At 49.0% G+C, this 6,385-nt stretch overlaps 1 protein-coding gene across 1 annotated transcript in view; it reads left to right on the top strand.

Moving 5' to 3' along the window:
* Nucleotides 1-2,778: 2,778 nt before the first annotated feature.
* TMEM109 (transmembrane protein 109) overlaps nt 2,779-6,385 on the top strand; it is an 8,390-nt gene continuing 4,783 nt past the window's right edge. Inside the window, exon 1 of the mRNA XM_012643958.1 lies at nt 2,779-2,813. The gene's annotated coding sequence lies outside the window, so the exon portion shown is untranslated. The remainder of the gene's footprint in view (nt 2,814-6,385) is intronic.

Below are 6,385 nucleotides of genomic sequence, written 5' to 3'. Positions count from 1 at the left end.
ATCCTTGCCTGCACTTGAGTGGGAGGCACAAGAGGTTAGCTGCTCTTCGGTTCTGAGGCAGATGCTAATGCCTTCCAATTTCCTTTCATTCAAAAGTGCTGGGCATGCTAAAGCATGGTACTCTGGGGTACTGTTCTCTGAGCCCCAACAAGGGAAAGGAGTCAGTCCTGAGACCACGAATGAAGGAGAATGAAGGAGAGAGTTTCTGGCCGGGGAAGCTTGCCCCCATGTCTGCCCCACGCTGACCTCTGCAGTCTCACCTCACCTTCTCTCCAGCCACACTGGCCTTTCGATTCTTCAAACATACCCACTCTGGCTGGCTCCAGAACTTTTGCTTGGAACACTTTCCTCAGCTCTTTCCCTTTTCCCCCTTCCTTCCAACCCCTCAGGTAAACTTCGGTTTCACCTTAAATGTTAGCTTTTCCTTGACCCCTGACTGAGGTTTGGTCCCCACAGGACCCTGTAATTCCCTCCAAGCCACTTTGAATAGCTATAGTCATTTGATTATTTACTTATAAGTATCTGTTTGATGTCTTGTTCTCTGCTAGACTGTAAACTTCATGATGGCAGGAACCATAGTTGTTCCAGTTACTCTTGCTCTCAGATCTAGGAGTGCCACACAGTGCCTGCACACATCAGGAACTTCTCAAGTACTGTACTTGGATGTGTGGTAGGAAATAAAATGGATTTGTTTAGGTGGAGCCTCGAACCCCAGGTTAGACTTGATAGGGCTGGCAGCATTTGATTGCATTTGAGCTATGGAACCACTTGTCAGAGGTCCCTCTGGAAGACACTTACTGGATTGGTTGGGGTGGGACAGAATAGGAGGGAGATCCAGTAATTAATTACTGGACAAATCTTTATTGAGTACCCACTGTGCCAGGCACAGTACTAGGCATTGGTGATACCACAATGAGCAAAACTGGAGGTGTCCCTCTACTGGGGAGCTTATGGCTACGACAGCAGAATGCATGAAAAAGAGAGTCCCTTTAAAGCTTTTCAGTTTCAAAAGCCATCTCTACAGGGACTAGAAAGGATTCGGGACAATTGATTTTGCAGTAAACAGGGAGACTTGGGGGAGAGGGATGTATGCATGCGTATTGGTGGGTTGCTGAGGAAGGAACTCTATGCCTTGCTCCCCCAGGCCAAGGCTGGTGTTGCTGCTTGGGAAGCACAGGGACAATTCTCCAAAACTGAAATTCAAGGTGGGAAGAACCTTGAACTATCTGAGATTGTTTCTACCACTCAAATGGAAAGGGAGTTAAAAAAAAAAAAATCAATTTGTCATAGAAAAATAAGTTACATTTCTTGCCCAGGAAAGGTTGCAACCTGATACTGGTAATCCCACAAATCAGAAACGATCTGATCTCACAAGCAAATGTAAAGTTGACTGTTAGAAAAGCTGGAAAGTGAGGTTCAGGATGCTACCAGAGCCTGTTGTGGAATAAAGACTCCTAGCTGAGAGGCAGGAAGTGATAAGGGCCCAGATAAAGATGGATGAATCTGAGAAACATTTGTTGGGAAGAAACAACTGGGTGGTGACAGATTGGGAGCCACTTGAGTGTGTAGTCTGAGAAGGCGGCAGAATTAGAAGACTGACTCAGGGGGCGGGTGAAGAGTTACATTTCAGAGGGTTCAGTTTGAGGAAGGGGTTTTAACCTCAAAGGGGAACTGTCCTATGGCAGCTAATGGTGGTGATAAAAACAGTCTGACAGCAACTTGGATTTAAAAAAAAAGTTCACTCTTGTTACTTCCTTGAAACTTCACACCAACTGTGAAGTGGTATTTTTAGGTACTTTATAGTTTTGAAAGTCAAGCAACTAAGGTCCAGAGAAAAGAAGTGACGTGCCCGGGATCACAAAGCAGGCAAGGGATCACTTCATCCAAATCCCTGGTCGGTCCCCTTCACAATGCTGCCTTTGTGATAGAAATGGGGTGTGGGGGGTGGTTCCCTTCCTTCTCTAAAATTCTGAGCTAACACTTGGGAACCATCTGCAGACTTCAGGTGTGGATTTGCTCTCTGAGGGAGCAGACGCATTTTCCCAGCGTTGCGTGCCTTTAACCGTTCCTCTTACACCTTTTCCCTTTGTGCCTTTTGAGCGCGAAAAGTTTTTCAAAAGACCAGGTACTCTGGAGCGCCCCGTTAGAACTACATTTCCCACAAAGCCCCAGGAGGGTAATTTGTAGCCCGAGAACTACATCGCCCCAAATGCCGAGCGGTTGAAGGGGCGGATTAGCTTCGACCCCGATTTTAAAGATCTAGTTTACCCGCTCTACAGCCCAGATATAGTCACTTATTTCCCCTTTCCTGCCGGAGACTTCGGTTCCCAGCGGGAACTTCCGATCCCATTCTTCCCTGGATGGAACGCTGGAGAAAAAAGAAATGTCGCGGCTGAGGCAGAGCGCATGCGCATGCGGACCCGCTCCGTCTGGGAGCCATGCCGGCAGTCTCCGAGCACATCCCGCCTTGCGCACGCGCAGACGATAAACCAACGCCCCGGAGTTGAGGCGCGGGTTTGGTGGCGCGTTTTAGTGAAGTCGCACGTGAAGGATAGCGGCGGCCGGAGCCGGTGAGTGCAGACCGAGACCGGGACTGGCGGGCAACACGCAGCACGGGGAGGCGGCAGCCGCTGAAGGCCAGGCCGGGACGGAGCCGTGAGGCTGGGGGAGCCCGAGTGGGGAGGGGTCCAACGTCGAGTGGCGGGCGAAACATACTGGGGACCCGGATCCTCGTTGCTATGCAACCAGGGGCGTCGTTACTAGGTCATCCGGGAAGCGCGCATTTCCGTGGAGAAGTGTTGGAGCGCCGTAGGGTGAGTCCAGTGGAAGCTCAGCGGCTGTCAGACTAGGGGACGAGGCCAGCGCCCCCTCGCCCCCGACCCCCGTCTCACGGCCCAGCCTCCTGCAGCCTCAGTTTGAGTCCCTCGGGGTACCCCGAACTCCGTGGGTCGCAGCACCTCTTTTGCCAGCGACGCCACCCTACAGCTCTTGGCAGAGGACGCACTGTTCGAAATAGCACATGCCACTGACACCCTGTCTCCGGGAGGTTGGGCCCTGGGAGGGCGCGGTGCGGCTGCCCCTTTGCCATTGCCCTGCCCCCCAAACAGTTGCTGGGTAGCAGCTGTCGGGTTTAGCGGGGGTTGCCCCGACCTGCCAGTCAGTCCTCTGACTTCATTCTCCGCGGTAGCTGCCTCGTCCTGTTTAGGATCTTCATTTCGACTCAGCCGTGCTTCTCAGTGGCTGCTGTATTTGGATCAACTGTTAAAATAACCTCCCTCCTCACCTCTCCATGTCTCTCCATTTCTACGCTCGCCACTTCTTGACGGATCTTCTAATATTCATTTGACAAGCATTTATTAGTCATCTCTCTGTGCTAGTCTCTGGGGATTCCAAGAAAAGTTAGATGTCAAGTCTGACCAGGAGGCTCTCAGTCTAATGGGGGAGGCAGGCTGATAAACTGCCAGGTTATGCACAGTGTAGTGAGTGGTATAGTAGCAATTTGTGTGCTGCAAGTATTTCTATAGGTGTTTACGAAGTCCTTGCAGCAACATCTTAACTCTTTGCAGCAACCTTTAATCTGGCTTGGCTTCACCCCGTTTTTCATTTGAGGAGAATGAAACGCAGACAGGTTAACTAACAGGCATAAAGGTAGTGGCTTCTTCTAGTTTATGGCACAGTTGAGCCTGCGAGGGAAGTCTGGGGTTCTTTGTACAGTGCTACACTTTTGAGGCTTTTCCCTGTGCTGCTGATCATCTGTAGCAGCTGTCTGGTTATGCATCAGAAATTCCTGGGGAGCTTTACAAACAAAAGGCTGAGCCCCTCTGTGGAAGAGTCTAAGTGGCTCTGGGTGGGGCACACATCCTTGTTTAACAGGCTGCACAGGGAGTTCCGATGGGCAGCGAGTTGAGAACCGCTACTCCATAGGGGCAGCTATGAGCAGTGATGGAACAGTCAGGTCCGGCAGAGGGCACTAAGTCAGCTGCCCCTCCTGCCACATAGTGATTCATAGCATGAAAGGAAACTAACCAAAGGAAAGAGAAGAGGAGGAAGCAGCCTTGGCAGGAGGTGTGTGAACTGCTCCACCCTAGCCCTGTAGCAAACCATAGCTAAACATGCAGTAGTACCTTCTCACTATCATGATAAGTAAAGTAGTTTCCCCAGCCCACTTGGCTTCTCTTGACCCCATCTGAGCCATATTGCAGTTGCCTGGATGGAAGTGGCAGGTCTTGTCCCCCATCTTTTGCTATCTTCTCATACCTCTTGATACAAACCCGTGACCTGTAAGCCTGGCAGGTGTGTCATCTCCTAGTATGTGGTGTCCTCATGGGAGTCTGCATGTCCTCCCACTTTGAGCTTGTTGATGTTTGGCAGAACTTTAAGCTCCTCGAGGGCAGGAACCATGTCTTCCGTAGGCAGTGTGGGGGTGTGGGACAAGCAAAAGGGCAAGATTGAGATCCTAGGTTCTGCAGTCAAGTCCCCAGTTCTGCTCTGTGATCTTGGATAAGTCACTTGACTCTCTAAGCCATACTTTTCGTAGTGAAATGGGAAGAGTAATAATACCTTGAAAGGTTGTTTTAAGAGTGAAATGAGATGGTAAAGTAACAAGCACTTTGTAAATTATAAAGCACCGCACAAAATTATAATTTATATGTATTATTATTATTTGTCGTAGTTGTTGTTGTTGCGTGCCTGCCATTTGTCTGAAGCCAGGCATTGCAGGAGGTGAAAAGGTTTAAGATATGCTTCCTCCTCTCAGAGGTTGAGACTGCTTCAGCTCTTGAGTACCATGGCCTTTCTTTATTGAAAGTGTTTGATTAGGCTGAAGTGAGGAGGCATGATGACAGTGAGCTCACACTGCTTAGGATTAACTTGGAAGAAATGAGAAGGAATCCTGTTAAAACAATTTGAAAGAATGAACCAAGCAGCCAGTCATCCGCACTCATTATTTCTAAAGGGTGCGCTCCAAAATCCTGTTAGATTTGGTTTCTGGTACACTTCGGAAGGTCAGCTTGCATGGTGGTGGCAGCTTCACTGTGGAGGGTTTTCTTCAAGGTCCCCCAGCTCCCCTCAACTGAGGCAGGTGGCCACTTGAAAGTTGAGGCTGGCACAGAGCACAGCAGGCTGCCGTAGGGTGAGCAGCTCACAGCACCCTGACCTTCTAGAGTGGAGGAGACGACATCTGATCCCCCCTGGTGGAGGTCGTTGGATACAGGATCCAACCCAAGATAGCAACCCTGCTCTTTAAGTCCCCAACGTGGTTATGACCCACATAGCTTGGGAACTGACCTACGCTGTCCTCATCTCTGACCACTGGCAGGCAGGAGCCATCTGGTTCTTAATTTGTGCCAAAAAGAGTAGAAGGCTTTCCCAGTCTGAGGTACTTCCACATGAATTGTGCATTTTGCAGCCCTGCTTGACCCTTCAGGCCTCAGGAGGGGCTTAGAGCAGCTGTTTCTGGGCCAGAAAGTACCCCAAATGTAGTATTTTTAGAACTCTTTCTTTGACCCTCCTCCTTCCCACTAAGCAAGAATGGAAACATCCTTCTCTTCCCTCTCCTTCATCTCGATGGCAGTGAATTTCTGGCCAACTCCCTGAGTGCCGAGGTAACTGCAAAACTTCAAAAATCTAGCTGTTCTTACCTCAGGGGCATGGCTTAGCCTCTGATCATCAGGTTTGAATCATAGAAACTCCCTGGAGCTACGGGTTCATTTCGGAGCCTGGAGAACAGGGGATTTGCTGGTGCTGTTTGACATTTCTCCGGCATGGAGGCAAGTAAAAGGTGGACTTGCGTACATTTTCCTTGGCTCATCCTCACCTGCTTTATGAGTTGGTACTTGTTGGATCTTAACTTGTCTGTGGCATCATGTTACAGAAAAGATCAGAGCACAAGGCGGTTAGGTGAATTTCACCAGTAATTCACTGAGATGATTGGTGGATGCCAAGTTTATTTTAGCTCTTGAATAATCCATTGTTTGACTTTCTAAATCACTTCTGAGACTTAGTTGGACACAACAGAGCAGAGTGGTTATATGCGAGGGGGTCCAGCGTCAGATGCACCTGGATTCAAATCCTGGTTTCCCCACTTACTACTTAACTTTCCTTAATTTATTTATCAGTAAAATAGGGAATAATAGCCATACCTGTCTGATGGGAGGTTGTGAGGGTTAAATGAGATAGGTGGTGCGTGGCAAGACCTATTAATAGTTAAATGTTAGCTTTTTATTAGTAACTATATCTTTCCTTGAGGGTTGTTCTTTAAGCCTTTGCCTACTGTCTTAGTCCATTTTCTGCTGCTATAACAATACCACAGACTGGGTAATTTATAATGGACAGAAATTTATTAGGCTCATGGTTCTGGAGGCTGGGAAATCTAAGAGCGTGGTGC

This window comes from Propithecus coquereli, unplaced genomic scaffold, assembly GCF_000956105.1.
Source record: "Propithecus coquereli isolate 6110/MARCELLA unplaced genomic scaffold, Pcoq_1.0 Scaffold202, whole genome shotgun sequence".
Lineage (NCBI taxonomy): Eukaryota > Metazoa > Chordata > Mammalia > Primates > Indriidae > Propithecus > Propithecus coquereli.
This window is presented reverse-complemented; position numbering and strand designations above follow the sequence as displayed.